This window comes from Lissotriton helveticus, chromosome 6 (assembly GCF_964261635.1).
Source record: "Lissotriton helveticus chromosome 6, aLisHel1.1, whole genome shotgun sequence".
NCBI lineage: Eukaryota > Metazoa > Chordata > Amphibia > Caudata > Salamandridae > Lissotriton > Lissotriton helveticus.
In genome coordinates, this window is record NC_136067.1 from 1,062,546,230 (window position 1) to 1,062,562,142 (window position 15,913).

The 15,913-nt window shown below is 45.9% G+C and overlaps 1 protein-coding gene across 2 annotated transcripts in view; it reads left to right on the forward strand.

The window, feature by feature from the left end:
• Nucleotides 1-15,913, forward strand: part of AGPAT4 (1-acylglycerol-3-phosphate O-acyltransferase 4) — a 425,215-nt gene that overhangs the window by 61,717 nt on the left and 347,585 nt on the right. The window lies entirely within an intron of this gene.

Below are 15,913 nucleotides of genomic sequence, written 5' to 3' on the forward strand. Positions count from 1 at the left end.
GACTCACATCTGAGTATACCCTTCCACACTTGTGGTGGCCAAAACGATTCAAAAGGGGGTGGTGATGGACAGAGTATCTGAATTAAGCAGAACACTCCTACCCAGTCAAAATATCAGGGCTTGATCCATCACCGTTTTTTAGCTCACTGCACCATCCCAGTTCAGAACCTGGCTACATGCAAATTAGTCTGACCCTGGCCCAGTGCATCATGGGAACAGGGCAGACCAAACTACCAAGCCAATTCTTTACTGGAAAGGAAACAAGCTTCCGGGGACCGGTTTCTGGCATTACAGCCGTCTTCGGCCCAGCTTGCTTGAATCCTGATGGTGCAGTGAGCAAGGGACTCACATCTGAGTATACCCTTCCACACTTGTGGTGGCCAAAACGATTCAAAAGGGGGTGGTGATGGACAGAGTATCTGAATTAAGCAGAACACTCCTACCCAGTCAAAATATCAGGGCTTGATCCATCACCGTTTTTTAGCTCACTGCACCATCCCAGTTCAGAACCTGGCTACATGCAAATTAGTCTGACCCTGGCCCAGTGCATCATGGGAACAGGGCAGACCAAACTACCAAGCCAATTCTTTACTGGAAAGGAAACAAGCTTCCGGGGACCGGTTTCTGGCATTACAGCCGTCTTCGGCCCAGCTTGCTTGAATCCTGATGGTGCAGTGAGCAAGGGACTCACATCTGAGTATACCCTTCCACACTTGTGGTGGCCAAAACGATTCAAAAGGGGGTGGTGATGGACAGAGTATCTGAATTAAGCAGAACACTCCTACCCAGTCAAAATATCAGGGCTTGATCCATCACCGTTTTTTAGCTCACTGCACCATCCCAGTTCAGAACCTGGCTACATGCAAATTAGTCTGACCCTGGCCCAGTGCATCATGGGAACAGGGCAGACCAAACTACCAAGCCAATTCTTTACTGGAAAGGAAACAAGCTTCCGGGGACCGGTTTCTGGCATTACAGCCGTCTTCGGCCCAGCTTGCTTGAATCCTGATGGTGCAGTGAGCAAGGGACTCACATCTGAGTATACCCTTCCACACTTGTGGTGGCCAAAACGATTCAAAAGGGGGTGGTGATGGACAGAGTATCTGAATTAAGCAGAACACTCCTACCCAGTCAAAATATCAGGGCTTGATCCATCACCGTTTTTTAGCTCACTGCACCATCCCAGTTCAGAACCTGGCTACATGCAAATTAGTCTGACCCTGGCCCAGTGCATCATGGGAACAGGGCAGACCAAACTACCAAGCCAATTCTTTACTGGAAAGGAAACAAGCTTCCGGGGACCGGTTTCTGGCATTACAGCCGTCTTCGGCCCAGCTTGCTTGAATCCTGATGGTGCAGTGAGCAAGGGACTCACATCTGAGTATACCCTTCCACACTTGTGGTGGCCAAAACGATTCAAAAGGGGGTGGTGATGGACAGAGTATCTGAATTAAGCAGAACACTCCTACCCAGTCAAAATATCAGGGCTTGATCCATCACCGTTTTTTAGCTCACTGCACCATCCCAGTTCAGAACCTGGCTACATGCAAATTAGTCTGACCCTGGCCCAGTGCATCATGGGAACAGGGCAGACCAAACTACCAAGCCAATTCTTTACTGGAAAGGAAACAAGCTTCCGGGGACCGGTTTCTGGCATTACAGCCGTCTTCGGCCCAGCTTGCTTGAATCCTGATGGTGCAGTGAGCAAGGGACTCACATCTGAGTATACCCTTCCACACTTGTGGTGGCCAAAACGAAGCAAGAAACCGGTCCCCGGAAGCTTGTTTCCTTCCCAGTGTAAGAATTGGCTTTTGTAGTTTGGTTTGCCCTGTTCCCATCATGCACTGGGACAGGAACAGACTAATTTGCATACAGCCAGGTTCTGAAACTGGGATGGTGCATTGAGCTAAAAAACGGTGTTGGATCTAGCCCTGATCTCTTGACTGGGTGAGAGTATTCTGCTTAATTCAGAGACTCTGTCCCTCACCACCCCTTGTTGTAAATATTTTTGTCCACCCTAAGCGTGGAAGGGTACACTCAGACATGAGTCCCTTGCTCATTGCACCATCAGGATTCAAGCAAGCCGGGCCGAAGACGGCTGTAATGCCAGAAACCGGTCCCCGGAAGCTTGTTTCCTTCCCAGTGTAAGAATTGGCTTTTGTAGTTTGGTTTGCCCTGTTCCCATCATGCACTGGGACAGGAACAGACTAATTTGCATACAGCCAGGTTCTGAAACTGGGATGGTGCATTGAGCTAAAAAACGGTGTTGGATCTAGCCCTGATCTCTTGACTGGGTGAGAGTATTCTGCTTAATTCAGAGACTCTGTCCCTCACCACCCCTTGTTGTAAATATTTTTGTCCACCCTAAGCGTGGAAGGGTATACTCAGACATGAGTCCCTTGCTCATTGCACCATCAGGATTCAAGCAAGCCGGGCCGAAGACGGCTGTAATGCCAGAAACCGGTCCCCGGAAGCTTGTTTCCTTCCCAGTGTAAGAATTGGCTTTTGTAGTTTGGTTTGCCCTGTTCCCATCATGCACTGGGACAGGAACAGACTAATTTGCATACAGCCAGGTTCTGAAACTGGGATGGTGCATTGAGCTAAAAAACGGTGTTGGATCTAGCCCTGATCTCTTGACTGGGTGAGAGTATTCTGCTTAATTCAGAGACTCTGTCCCTCACCACCCCTTGTTGTAAATATTTTTGTCCACCCTAAGCGTGGAAGGGTACACTCAGACATGAGTCCCTTGCTCATTGCACCATCAGGATTCAAGCAAGCCGGGCCGAAGACGGCTGTAATGCCAGAAACCGGTCCCCGGAAGCTTGTTTCCTTCCCAGTGTAAGAATTGGCTTTTGTAGTTTGGTTTGCCCTGTTCCCATCATGCACTGGGACAGGAACAGACTAATTTGCATACAGCCAGGTTCTGAAACTGGGATGGTGCATTGAGCTAAAAAACGGTGTTGGATCTAGCCCTGATCTCTTGACTGGGTGAGAGTATTCTGCTTAATTCAGAGACTCTGTCCCTCACCACCCCTTGTTGTAAATATTTTTGTCCACCCTAAGCGTGGAAGGGTATACTCAGACATGAGTCCCTTGCTCATTGCACCATCAGGATTCAAGCAAGCCGGGCCGAAGACGGCTGTAATGCCAGAAACCGGTCCCCGGAAGCTTGTTTCCTTCCCAGTGTAAGAATTGGCTTTTGTAGTTTGGTTTGCCCTGTTCCCATCATGCACTGGGACAGGAACAGACTAATTTGCATACAGCCAGGTTCTGAAACTGAGATGGTGCATTGAGCTAAAAAACGGTGTTGGATCTAGCCCTGATCTCTTGACTGGGTGAGAGTATTCTGCTTAATTCAGAGACTCTGTCCCTCACCACCCCTTGTTGTAAATATTTTTGTCCACCCTAAGCGTGGAAGGGTATACTCAGACATGAGTCCCTTGCTCATTGCACCATCAGGATTCAAGCAAGCCGGGCCGAAGACGGCTGTAATGCCAGAAACCGGTCCCCGGAAGCTTGTTTCCTTCCCAGTGTAAGAATTGGCTTTTGTAGTTTGGTTTGCCCTGTTCCCATCATGCACTGGGACAGGAACAGACTAATTTGCATACAGCCAGGTTCTGAAACTGGGATGGTGCATTGAGCTAAAAAACGGTGTTGGATCTAGCCCTGATCTCTTGACTGGGTGAGAGTATTCTGCTTAATTCAGAGACTCTGTCCCTCACCACCCCTTGTTGTAAATATTTTTGTCCACCCTAAGCGTGGAAGGGTACACTCAGACATGAGTCCCTTGCTCATTGCACCATCAGGATTCAAGCAAGCCGGGCCGAAGACGGCTGTAATGCCAGAAACCGGTCCCCGGAAGCTTGTTTCCTTCCCAGTGTAAGAATTGGCTTTTGTAGTTTGGTTTGCCCTGTTCCCATCATGCACTGGGACAGGAACAGACTAATTTGCATACAGCCAGGTTCTGAAACTGGGATGGTGCATTGAGCTAAAAAACGGTGTTGGATCTAGCCCTGATCTCTTGACTGGGTGAGAGTATTCTGCTTAATTCAGAGACTCTGTCCCTCACCACCCCTTGTTGTAAATATTTTTGTCCACCCTAAGCGTGGAAGGGTATACTCAGACATGAGTCCCTTGCTCATTGCACCATCAGGATTCAAGCAAGCCGGGCCGAAGACGGCTGTAATGCCAGAAACCGGTCCCCGGAAGCTTGTTTCCTTCCCAGTGTAAGAATTGGCTTTTGTAGTTTGGTTTGCCCTGTTCCCATCATGCACTGGGACAGGAACAGACTAATTTGCATACAGCCAGGTTCTGAAACTGGGATGGTGCATTGAGCTAAAAAACGGTGTTGGATCTAGCCCTGATCTCTTGACTGGGTGAGAGTATTCTGCTTAATTCAGAGACTCTGTCCCTCACCACCCCTTGTTGTAAATATTTTTGTCCACCCTAAGCGTGGAAGGGTATACTCAGACATGAGTCCCTTGCTCATTGCACCATCAGGATTCAAGCAAGCCGGGCCGAAGACGGCTGTAATGCCAGAAACCGGTCCCCGGAAGCTTGTTTCCTTCCCAGTGTAAGAATTGGCTTTTGTAGTTTGGTTTGCCCTGTTCCCATCATGCACTGGGACAGGAACAGACTAATTTGCATACAGCCAGGTTCTGAAACTGGGATGGTGCATTGAGCTAAAAAACGGTGTTGGATCTAGCCCTGATCTCTTGACTGGGTGAGAGTATTCTGCTTAATTCAGAGACTCTGTCCCTCACCACCCCTTGTTGTAAATATTTTTGTCCACCCTAAGCGTGGAAGGGTATACTCAGACATGAGTCCCTTGCTCATTGCACCATCAGGATTCAAGCAAGCCGGGCCGAAGACGGCTGTAATGCCAGAAACCGGTCCCCGGAAGCTTGTTTCCTTCCCAGTGTAAGAATGGGCTTTTGTAGTTTGGTTTGCCCTGTTCCCATCATGCACTGGGACAGGAACAGACTAATTTGCATACAGCCAGGTTCTGAAACTGGGATGGTGCATTGAGCTAAAAAACGGTGTTGGATCTAGCCCTGATCTCTTGACTGGGTGAGAGTATTCTGCTTAATTCAGAGACTCTGTCCCTCACCACCCCTTGTTGTAAATATTTTTGTCCACCCTAAGCGTGGAAGGGTATACTCAGACATGAGTCCCTTGCTCATTGCACCATCAGGATTCAAGCAAGCCGGGCCGAAGACGGCTGTAATGCCAGAAACCGGTCCCCGGAAGCTTGTTTCCTTCCCAGTGTAAGAATTGGCTTTTGTAGTTTGGTTTGCCCTGTTCCCATCATGCACTGGGACAGGAACAGACTAATTTGCATACAGCCAGGTTCTGAAACTGGGATGGTGCATTGAGCTAAAAAACGGTGTTGGATCTAGCCCTGATCTCTTGACTGGGTGAGAGTATTCTGCTTAATTCAGAGACTCTGTCCCTCACCACCCCTTGTTGTAAATATTTTTGTCCACCCTAAGCGTGGAAGGGTATACTCAGACATGAGTCCCTTGCTCATTGCACCATCAGGATTCAAGCAAGCCGGGCCGAAGACGGCTGTAATGCCAGAAACCGGTCCCCGGAAGCTTGTTTCCTTCCCAGTGTAAGAATTGGCTTTTGTAGTTTGGTTTGCCCTGTTCCCATCATGCACTGGGACAGGAACAGACTAATTTGCATACAGCCAGGTTCTGAAACTGGGATGGTGCATTGAGCTAAAAAACGGTGTTGGATCTAGCCCTGATCTCTTGACTGGGTGAGAGTATTCTGCTTAATTCAGAGACTCTGTCCCTCACCACCCCTTGTTGTAAATATTTTTGTCCACCCTAAGCGTGGAAGGGTATACTCAGACATGAGTCCCTTGCTCATTGCACCATCAGGATTCAAGCAAGCCGGGCCGAAGACGGCTGTAATGCCAGAAACCGGTCCCCGGAAGCTTGTTTCCTTCCCAGTGTAAGAATTGGCTTTTGTAGTTTGGTTTGCCCTGTTCCCATCATGCACTGGGACAGGAACAGACTAATTTGCATACAGCCAGGTTCTGAAACTGGGATGGTGCATTGAGCTAAAAAACGGTGTTGGATCTAGCCCTGATCTCTTGACTGGGTGAGAGTATTCTGCTTAATTCAGAGACTCTGTCCCTCACCACCCCTTGTTGTAAATATTTTTGTCCACCCTAAGCGTGGAAGGGTATACTCAGACATGAGTCCCTTGCTCATTGCACCATCAGGATTCAAGCAAGCCGGGCCGAAGACGGCTGTAATGCCAGAAACCGGTCCCCGGAAGCTTGTTTCCTTCCCAGTGTAAGAATTGGCTTTTGTAGTTTGGTTTGCCCTGTTCCCATCATGCACTGGGACAGGAACAGACTAATTTGCATACAGCCAGGTTCTGAAACTGGGATGGTGCATTGAGCTAAAAAACGGTGTTGGATCTAGCCCTGATCTCTTGACTGGGTGAGAGTATTCTGCTTAATTCAGAGACTCTGTCCCTCACCACCCCTTGTTGTACATATTAGAAAGTGGTCAGATATTCCTTTGGCCAGGTATCCTGTTTGTCTGAATCTATATTCCTGTGCCCCTAGGACTAGGAAATAGCCTAACCTGGACATATAGCCCGTGGAACCAGACGTGTAGGAATATTGCCTGACTTCTCGAATTTCGTTTCTCCACTGGCCAGTACTGAAGTAAAGGTTTAAAGCAGTCTGTTTCCGCCTCCCTCAGCGGTGTACCTCTGATAATCCTATCTACCTCTCCCCTTATTCTTAAGTTAAGTCACCCCCTACGATTGCAGTACCAAAGCATGCACATGGGTTAACTAAATCACACATCCAGAAATGGTATTGTTTCCTTTTCCTTGGCAGTAGTATTTAATTTGTACGAGCAAGAAACCTCATTTTTGTTGAAGGTGGGAGTTTCCTTTGTAATGCAGTGTGGAGCTGCCGCGGCACCGTGGAGCCGTAGTGCCGAGGTCTACCGCGAGTCAGAGGAAGGAAGCAACCAGAGTCGAGAAAGTCCGCCGGTGATCCTGCCCGCCACCTTGATCTGTGTGGGAGGCGTGAGCCGCGGGAGACCCAGCCCAGCGCGGTAGCGGCGGCAGCAGTGAGGAGCCGTGAGACACCAAGCCCATCCCGCGGCGACTCCGCCGGTGATCCTGGTGATCCTGCCCGCTCGCTTCCTTGCTCTGCGCGGGAGGCGCGAGCCGCGGGAGACTCAGCCCAGCCCAGTGCGGTAGCGGCGGCATCAGCAGTGAGGAGCCGCGAGTCGCGTGGAGCCGCGGGAGATCCAGCCCAGCCCAGCCCAGCCGTGTGTAGCACTGCGGTGGGCGGTAGCAGCAGCGGCGGCTGCAGCGGCAGTGAGGAGCCGCGTAGAGCCGTAGGAGCTATAAGCCAGGGGCCGTAAAGCCTTGAAGCCGTGGATTCCTACCTCATGAGGAGACGGGAGTAGTGGGATACACGAGTCAACTGCGTGTGGAGGTGAGCGGCGCCGGGCAGTGAGCAGTGGTGACACAAGCTGGAGCCGGAGTGGCGGCGAAAACAGTGAGGCATCATTTTAAAACCTTTTTCCCTGAGGTGAACAACTCCTCTGAGCCCTCACAAGAGACGGTGGGACTCGATTACTTTGCTCACTCTTTCTGTGCCACGTGCAGTTTAAAGTATTTTACTCTTGTGACTTTTCTTTACCACATTTCAATGGTGTGAGTTATAAAGCCAGACTAGAAGCGCGCCCCACTGCCATTCCCATATAAATGTGGCGACTATTGCACACAAAAAATAGGCATGTTAAAATGTAAAAGACCAACACAGAATCTCTTGGGTCTCATCTTCTTTACGTTCGCTGCCTGAACTGTGGTTTCTGACCTTCCAGCACAGCGGCCGGGCTTGGCTCCGCCATCCTCACTGCAGCAAACGACCGGCCGGGCTTGGCTCCGCTGGCCGGACCACATCCCCCAGCCTCCTTAGGGGGCCAGCGACGACGCCGTAACCAGGGCGCCAGGCGGCGCATAAAGCACCGGCAAGGGGCCGAGTCCCCTATCTCTCATCTTCTTTACGTTCGCTGCCTGAACTGTGGTTTCCGACCTTCCTGCACAGCGGCCGGGCGTGGCTCCGCTATCCTCACTGCAGCAAACGACCGGCCGGGCTTGGCTCCGCCGGCCGGACCACATCCCTCAGCATCCTTAGGGGGCCAGCGACGACGCCGTAACCAGCGCGCCAGGCGGCGCATAAAGCACCGGCAGGGGCCGAGTCCCCTATCTCTCATCTTCTTTACGTTCGCTGCCGGAACCGTGGTTTCCGACCTTCCTGCACAGCGGCCGGGCTTGGCTCCGCCATCCTCACTGCAGCAAACCACCAGCCGGGCTTGACTCCGCCGGCCGGACCACATCCCCCAGCATCCTTAGGGGGCCAGCGACGACGCCGTAACCAGCGCGCCAGGCGGCGCATAAAGCACCGGCAGGTCCCTCGTCCCGCGAGGACGCGCCGGACTAAGCCCGGACAAAGGGCGGGCCCTCTGTGGCCCTCAGTGGCTGAAGTAGGCTGGGCTGGGCCCATAATCTTTTATATTCTATTGATGTCTAGCTTGTTAGTTTTTTATTTTCATTCATGCTTATAGAGACATCGACTTGTTCACTAACATTGGAACTCTGACTCACGTTATCCAATCGCCATATTTTATATATTTTAAGCTGTTAAGTATTATCTTCTTTCAGGCACTGTGCTCTGACTTCGTTTGGGATATAGGACTAAGGATGACTGCTAAAAAGTTACGATCTGGGAGGCTCTTAGGGGGAAGATCATGTGTTAAAACAAAATCTAACCCCCTTAGAAACAAGGAGTCAAAAAATCTCCAAATAAAGGGTCAATGCCAGCTATTCCAGATATGGGAAAAGACTTTGGATAAAGATTTGCTGAAGGAGGCTGACCCTGAAGAAATCACAATAAATAAGAACTTAGGGGTAATTCTTTCTCTTGGCGCAGACCCTGTGGTAATTAATAAGAGACCTATTGTGATAGAAAAATTGAGTCCCGATTTACAATCTGGTGAGGGGTTCAACGTAAAACCGGGAGAAAGCTCTGGTACTGCTAATGTGATTGTTTCTAGAATAGAGAACGTACTTCAAAACAATGTCCCTCTAAAGATGGACTCGCATTTATCTAACGATTTAGTGGGACATATCCAGCCAAAGGAGGTATATAATGGTGACTCTCTAGGGCTAGATATTGACTTGGAGTTGTGTGGTCGTTACCTAGCAGAAGGTTCACTCAAATGATTTGAACCCACTAAGACCCCGATTGTCACTATTCCATCTGGTCTACAGCTTTATAGTAGTACCCCTTCCCTTAAATCTCAAGATTCATCTTCACAGTCCAACCTCTCAAAAAGCCCTATGCTTAATATTTCAGGTATTGATCCTATTATACCTCCAAGCTTGGATAGACATGAAAAACCTATTTCAGAGTCATTGATTGTTTTGGAACACTTGCTGTCTTCGATATTACGATTATTGAGTAAATTTGTGGGAAGCTCAGACTGTGTTTTGGAATCCGTCACTCAAATATTAAAGGCTCTATTGCTTCGAATCCCAGAGAAGACACTGGATTCAGAGCCTAGAGTGGGGGCGCAGGAACCAGTGTCCTCTGGTGCTTCTCCTCCCGGAAATAATCCGTTGTGCATGCCTTATAATGCTGATCAAACTCTTACGGGGGTTCCAGTCAGAAGTGAGTTTCCTCTAGTCCCAAAATCTTCAGCATATAATTGTATAAGGGATTCTGACCTTGAAATTGTAGAAGAAGACGTGGTTTCCGTACATTATAAACCTGATAAAGCGCTCTTTCCAATTTTCATGCCAGAATCCAAGGGGACTGAGAATGAAGAAAAAAAGGAAATAATAGGGAAGCACAAAAGGTGTAGAGGAAAAAAGAGAAAACCAATTCGCAGATATAGGAAAAAAAGGGTGAGACAAATAATATTTGAGAATTCCCAAGAACAGTCAATTGTTCTACCTAGTACAGAAGATCAAGGTAAGGGGTCGGCGAAGCAAGACCCTAATATTTGTATCCCCGATATCCAAGTACCGTCTGCAGAATGCAATAAATCTATCCCTATTTGTGCCATTTCTACTATAGGAGGACCGCCCCTTGAGGAGGGGAGAGCCCCGAGCCTCCTGCGAAAAACAGAAGAGACAACGATAACATCATTTGTCCCAGTTGCCCTTAATCCAGCTGCGCCCATTTTTTACTCCCTGGTAGAAGGTACAATCAGTTCGCAAGAACCACGTGGAAAAATTAAGGAAGATTCTGTAGATACATTGATTCTTGACTTTCTTCCGTTGTTTGACCACGATGTGGCATTAAATAGAACATGGCTACTTAAATGTTTCAGAGACATAGAGAGTTTAAAGTTAATTCAATCAAATGATATTGACTTGGTTTCTATGTCAAGAATTGATAATACATCTCATACTAGGGTAACGTTTTATTCTAAGCTTATAGTGAACCTCATCTTGAATCAAGCTGAAAATTTCCAAAGTCGAGGTATTGATGTGATACCTGTCTTGCCGAACGGTGGAGATAGACTTTGTGAAAATAGACCTTTTCAACGGGGACCGGGACAAGCTGGTCACCTCCCTCTCTTTGAGGAATTAAAAATATGTGTTTTAAAAACTAAACGGCTAGTGTCCCATGTAATTCCTGACCCACAAAATATTGATACCATTTCAAGAGAGGATAACCAGCAATGGAATTGGCTTCCCGGGGCTCTGTTAAGTAAATCAAAAGATAACCCAAAGCTATTTCCTAACCTTTAGCAGTAGCTTAAAAATTCTTTCCTGGAATGCTGCGGGGTTCAACAATAGTCCTGAAAAACTACAATATCTCCTTTCATTGAACCCCGATGTGATCTGTATTCAAGAGACCTGGTGTACAGATAAAATTGATATGGGGAGGGACTATTTTGTGCTTGATGTCGCAGCGTCCCCCTCTAAGAGAGGGCATGCAAAAGGAGGAATTGCGTGCCTTCTCTCGAATAGAATAGATTGGAACTTCTCCCATTATGTGGATCAGAGTAAACTTTTTCAGGCAGTCTCCCTTAGTAGCTTTGGTAGTGGGGAAAATAAAAACCCACTGGTTATAATAAATGCTTATATCCCTCCTGAGGATTGTTACAACAGTGTACTAAGAAAGTTTTTTATTTTATTGAAAAGATAAAGCAGACAATAATTACCCCTCAGGTGCTGTTAGTGGGGGACTTTAATTGTAGAGTTTCTAATTACAGCTTAGAGCTTTTTAGAAATAAATCCAAAGAGGAAGCCCTTTTGATACCTCAAGTTCTTTTCCCTGATAAAATTAAAACTAACAAAAGAGGGAAAATGTTATTAGATGAATTGTTTCTCATGGAGGGGCTAATAGTGAATGGTAGGCTCACACCTGATGTCCCAGCAAAATATACTCATAAATCCAGTACAAGTGAGTCCATCTTGGACTACGTAATCACAGACTACCACACCTTCTCATTACTTGGAGATCTGGTAGTTTCAGAGAATATATTCAGTGATCATAGGTTGATAACTTTAAATCTTTTAATACACCCCCCTAAATCTGACCCGTGGTCACTCAATGGTGATGCGGTTAATTTTCACAAGAAGACTGGAAGATGTTTTTGGGACTTTAAAGCCATAAAGGCCTGGGACGTACCCTTAAGAAAATCATCCAAGAATTAAATAACTGGAAAGGGTCTGAATTAATCCTTTTTGAGGACTTCATGAAGAAGATCACTCAGGCTTGTAAAAAATCACATCTGCCTCCAAAAAAGATCCCCCCCCCAAGATCGATTACTCTCCTCAATAAGGAAATAAATAAGTTAGTGCGGGAGCAATATCTGTGCAGGTCATCTGAAAGGCTCCGCAAAATTGACTGTTTAAAAAGAAGGAGAAGTAGGATTAAGAAAAAGATAAAAAAAGAAAAAGAGGATTCTCTATGGATAAACTTACGGGAGGCAGTGGTTCATGGCAAAGCCAGACAATTTTGGTCACTCATTGGGGAGGGATGTGGTGCAAGAGTTGGCCCCCGCCGAATTCCTATTTCTGAATCGTCATGGGTCAATTATATTTCCACTTTATATGCTATGAATGGGTAGTCGGTGGAACTTAGGGGCCTCAATACTGAACTTGATTCCCCAATAGAGTCCCCCTCTGAAAGAACAATTGAACAGGCGATTAGAGACATGCGTATTTCAGGAGCCATGGGTCCAGATGAACTCCCGATTTCTGTCTTGAAGCAGGAACCAGTATTATGGAGTAAAATACTGTTTCCTGTTTTCAGATTTTGTTTTAATAAGAAAATGATCCCCTCTTCTTGGAAAGGGAGTATATTGGTGCCATTGTTTAAAAAAGGCGATAGGCACATTCCAAAGAATTATCGTCAAATAGCTCTCCTCGATGCAATTGGAAAAGTATTTTCTAAATGTCTGTTATCCCTAATTAATGATTGGATTGATGCGAACCGTATTTTACCCCTAGAACAGACTGGCTTCCGCAAAGGTCACGGCACCTTAGATAACCTCACTGCACTTCAGATTATTTCTGATAAATATGTTAGGGTTCGTGGAGGATATGTGTACACGGCATTTATTGACTTCTCCACAGCATTTGATAAGGTGGATCGTCCCTTGCTGTGGAGAAAGTTGTCGGTTATGGGCATGCCTCCCCATTTGCTTGATCTGGTGCAGATCTTACACACTGATACATGGTGTCGTGTCCTGCAAGGCGGAGAAAGGGGATTGTCACGAGTTATCCCATCAATCAATGGATTAAAACAAGGGTGTCTTCTTGCCCCACTACTTTTTTCACTGTATATTGCAGATCTTCCTGCATCTGTCTCCTCAAGTACTGGTATAGCCCCGGTAGTAGGGGGAACCCCTATTTCCTGCTTGTTATATGCAGATGACATCATCATATTGGATTTAACTCCTAAAGGGTTGGCCAATCGGCTTCGTGCACTACATCTTTTTGCCGAAGCCCATTTCCTGAGGATAAATACAACAAAAAGCAAAATTATGTGCATTGCTGGGAGAAAAAAGTTAAAATACAAGAACTTTGAATGGACAGTTGGTGGCCAAAACTTGGAGGTGGTAAAGACTTTTGTTTTTTTAGGGAAAATCATCTCCAATTATTTGAGTGATAAGCCCCACACTGATAACAATACCCGTAAAGCCCTATCCCAGGGAAAAGGCTTGAGTGGTTTATACTCAGCCACGGGGAGAAGACACTTCAATTGCTTACTGGAAGTCTTTAGGGCAAAAATCCCTTCTTCCCTTTTGTATGGAATGGAATTAGTTGACCTAAGGCAATGGGATTTTTTACATTTTGTAGAAGGGAAGTTGTTAAGAACCCTATCTTCTCTTAATACCGCTTGTTCAGTAGCTGCCTGCAGACTTGAATTTGGCCTCCGCAGTAGTTGGGTGCAGGGCCTTGCAGCTATAGTACGATGGGTTGCCAGCTTAGCTAGAGGAGAAATGGGTTCATTAAGAAATCTTATGAAGGTCGAACTGCTGGGCAGCTTAAATGAGTATTCGCTAATTGTTAAAAATTTTAGAAAGGCGGCTGCTCTTCTCCAAATGGAAGAGAGCACACTTTTTTCTGTTTCTGCTTCACAGTTAAAAACGATTTTGAAAAAGGCATCCTGGGATCTTAGTTACAAAATGGATAAAGAGGCTATGTATTTAAAAAAGAGAGCTAACCACCTTACTGACTCCTATGTTAGCAAAGTTATGCAACCCTATGTCACCTGGAACCTACCACATGGAATTCGACGATTCTGGTTCCTCTTAAGACAGGATTTGCTGCCATTAAACAATCTATTGGCAAAGTGGTATGGTTCTCTTACAATTTGTAATTTCTGCAACTTATCCACCCAGGATCGCCTGCATGTTCTCTTCATATGCCCTGCACTGCGCCAATTTCGGCGTAAGTGGTTAAGATCTGTATGTCTGCAATTGGGTATTTTAAATGCCAACTCCTTTTTACTTGCACTGTATAACCCCCCAAATGAAATTTTCTGCTTTAACATTTTTAACTTTTTAAAATGCTTTTTGTCTATTTATTGATGGTTTTTGTGATAAGTGAATCTGAGTATATTTTGTTTCGTAAACATTGTAGATGTCTGTCTTGCATTGAATGTATTATGTTTTGTAAATGGTTTTTTATGTGGACCTCCTCGGAGTTCCAAAACATAATAAAGAAACTTAAACATTGTCATTTTTGTTGAAATTTGCACAATATATGGGAAGTACAGAGAATCCATAATTATGCAGTAAACACCACAGCATTTCATGTTTTAACTGCCTAACCTCTGCCCATTTTTCTACAAGACATTATTTCCTTAAATGCAATTAACCCCTAAGCATTCATATTCCAATCATTGTCCATTGTTAGCTCAACTTGAATAGAGTAGCTTCAACAATCTCCCCCTGTTGCAGACAGAAGGGGTCCGATATAAGTGTAAATGAAGCCATGTCAGGCCCAAATTTCCAGGCACAGCTTTTTTGTTTTTTTGTTTTTTTGCAATTTTATATACCGGAAACTCGACCCGAAGGTATCAGAGCGCTTTTCATGAGCACCAGTTGCATTACAGACGGACACATTCATTTTTAGGCTCTGGGAGATTAGGTGATTTGACCAGAATCGCAGTATGTTTGAGCCTCTTCCCAGAATCGAACCTGGTTTCCCAGTTTCAAAGTTGGCCGCCCTAGACGTTAAGCCACACCCTCCATTATGTTACTTTTTTAAGGCTGCATATTCCCCCTATGCTGAGGAAAACAAAAACGTGATGGATGGATTGTTTAAGTAATCCCAGCCACTGTGAATTTTAAAATGGGCCGCAATCCAGTCCTTAATGTTATTGCCCACCATGCCACCTCAGAAAGAGACCAACCATGTGTACATCAGCCTTGGTGCTGCTCCAATATCGGGTGCAACATGACTTTCTGTGCTGCACTGTCCATACTATACATTTCAGCACAGTGGGAAGACCAGGCAAATTTGAAAACGCGATTGTTTTTTCTCTGATGGGAGAAACCCTTTAGCTACATCCCCACAAATCTAAAGGTGATCTGTTTCCCTGACCATCCTGTGAAGCGAATTACTCCGGCCTGTACCTGGAGTAAATCAACAACCGTTTCCAGGATGGAAAAGTGACTTCAGTTTATGAATGCTCAAATAGGTACATTTTTGTGAGCATTAAGAAACTTGCCTTGTTAACGCCCGTCGCCACCCTACGCGGGGACTTTTTCACTGTAGATTTCCCACAGTCGTGGTGGTCGAAATTTGTAGTAATAAAACTAATTACATCTGCCAACAATGCTTATTTGAATTTCTGACAGGCATAAAGGGAGCCGTTGTCGCCCACAAACATACGTGTATGGCTAACAAATGAAACTGGCCAAGTGTATTTCACAATGCAAAACGTTTAACACTTTTTCTAGAATTTGACATTCTTAACTACTGAATTTAGTACTCTTTTCATCTTTTTACTGCAGATATCCAAACAGCATTGCCAAGTATTTCACTTATGTTTTTCAGTAAACATTTGCTTATACCAAAAATACAATTTTGAAGCGAACAGCCATTAAATAAAACCATAATATGAAAAATATCTAACAAGTAACATTTATATGGTCCTAATGTTGTTCTCTCTGGACTCTGGTTCTATTTCCAGACCACTCTGCCTTTTTCCTTGTGGTTTATGTCACCAGAACCCCTCAATGGCAATGTTAGACCCTGTTAAATGGTCCCTGTTATGTATCCCCTGAATATAATATCTAGCATATAAAAAGATACAAGGTCTGCTCTGCATTATTTTCTCAACAGTGGGTCTTCTATGTGGTGTTGCTCTTGTTTGGGAGAGCTGGAAGGCCAA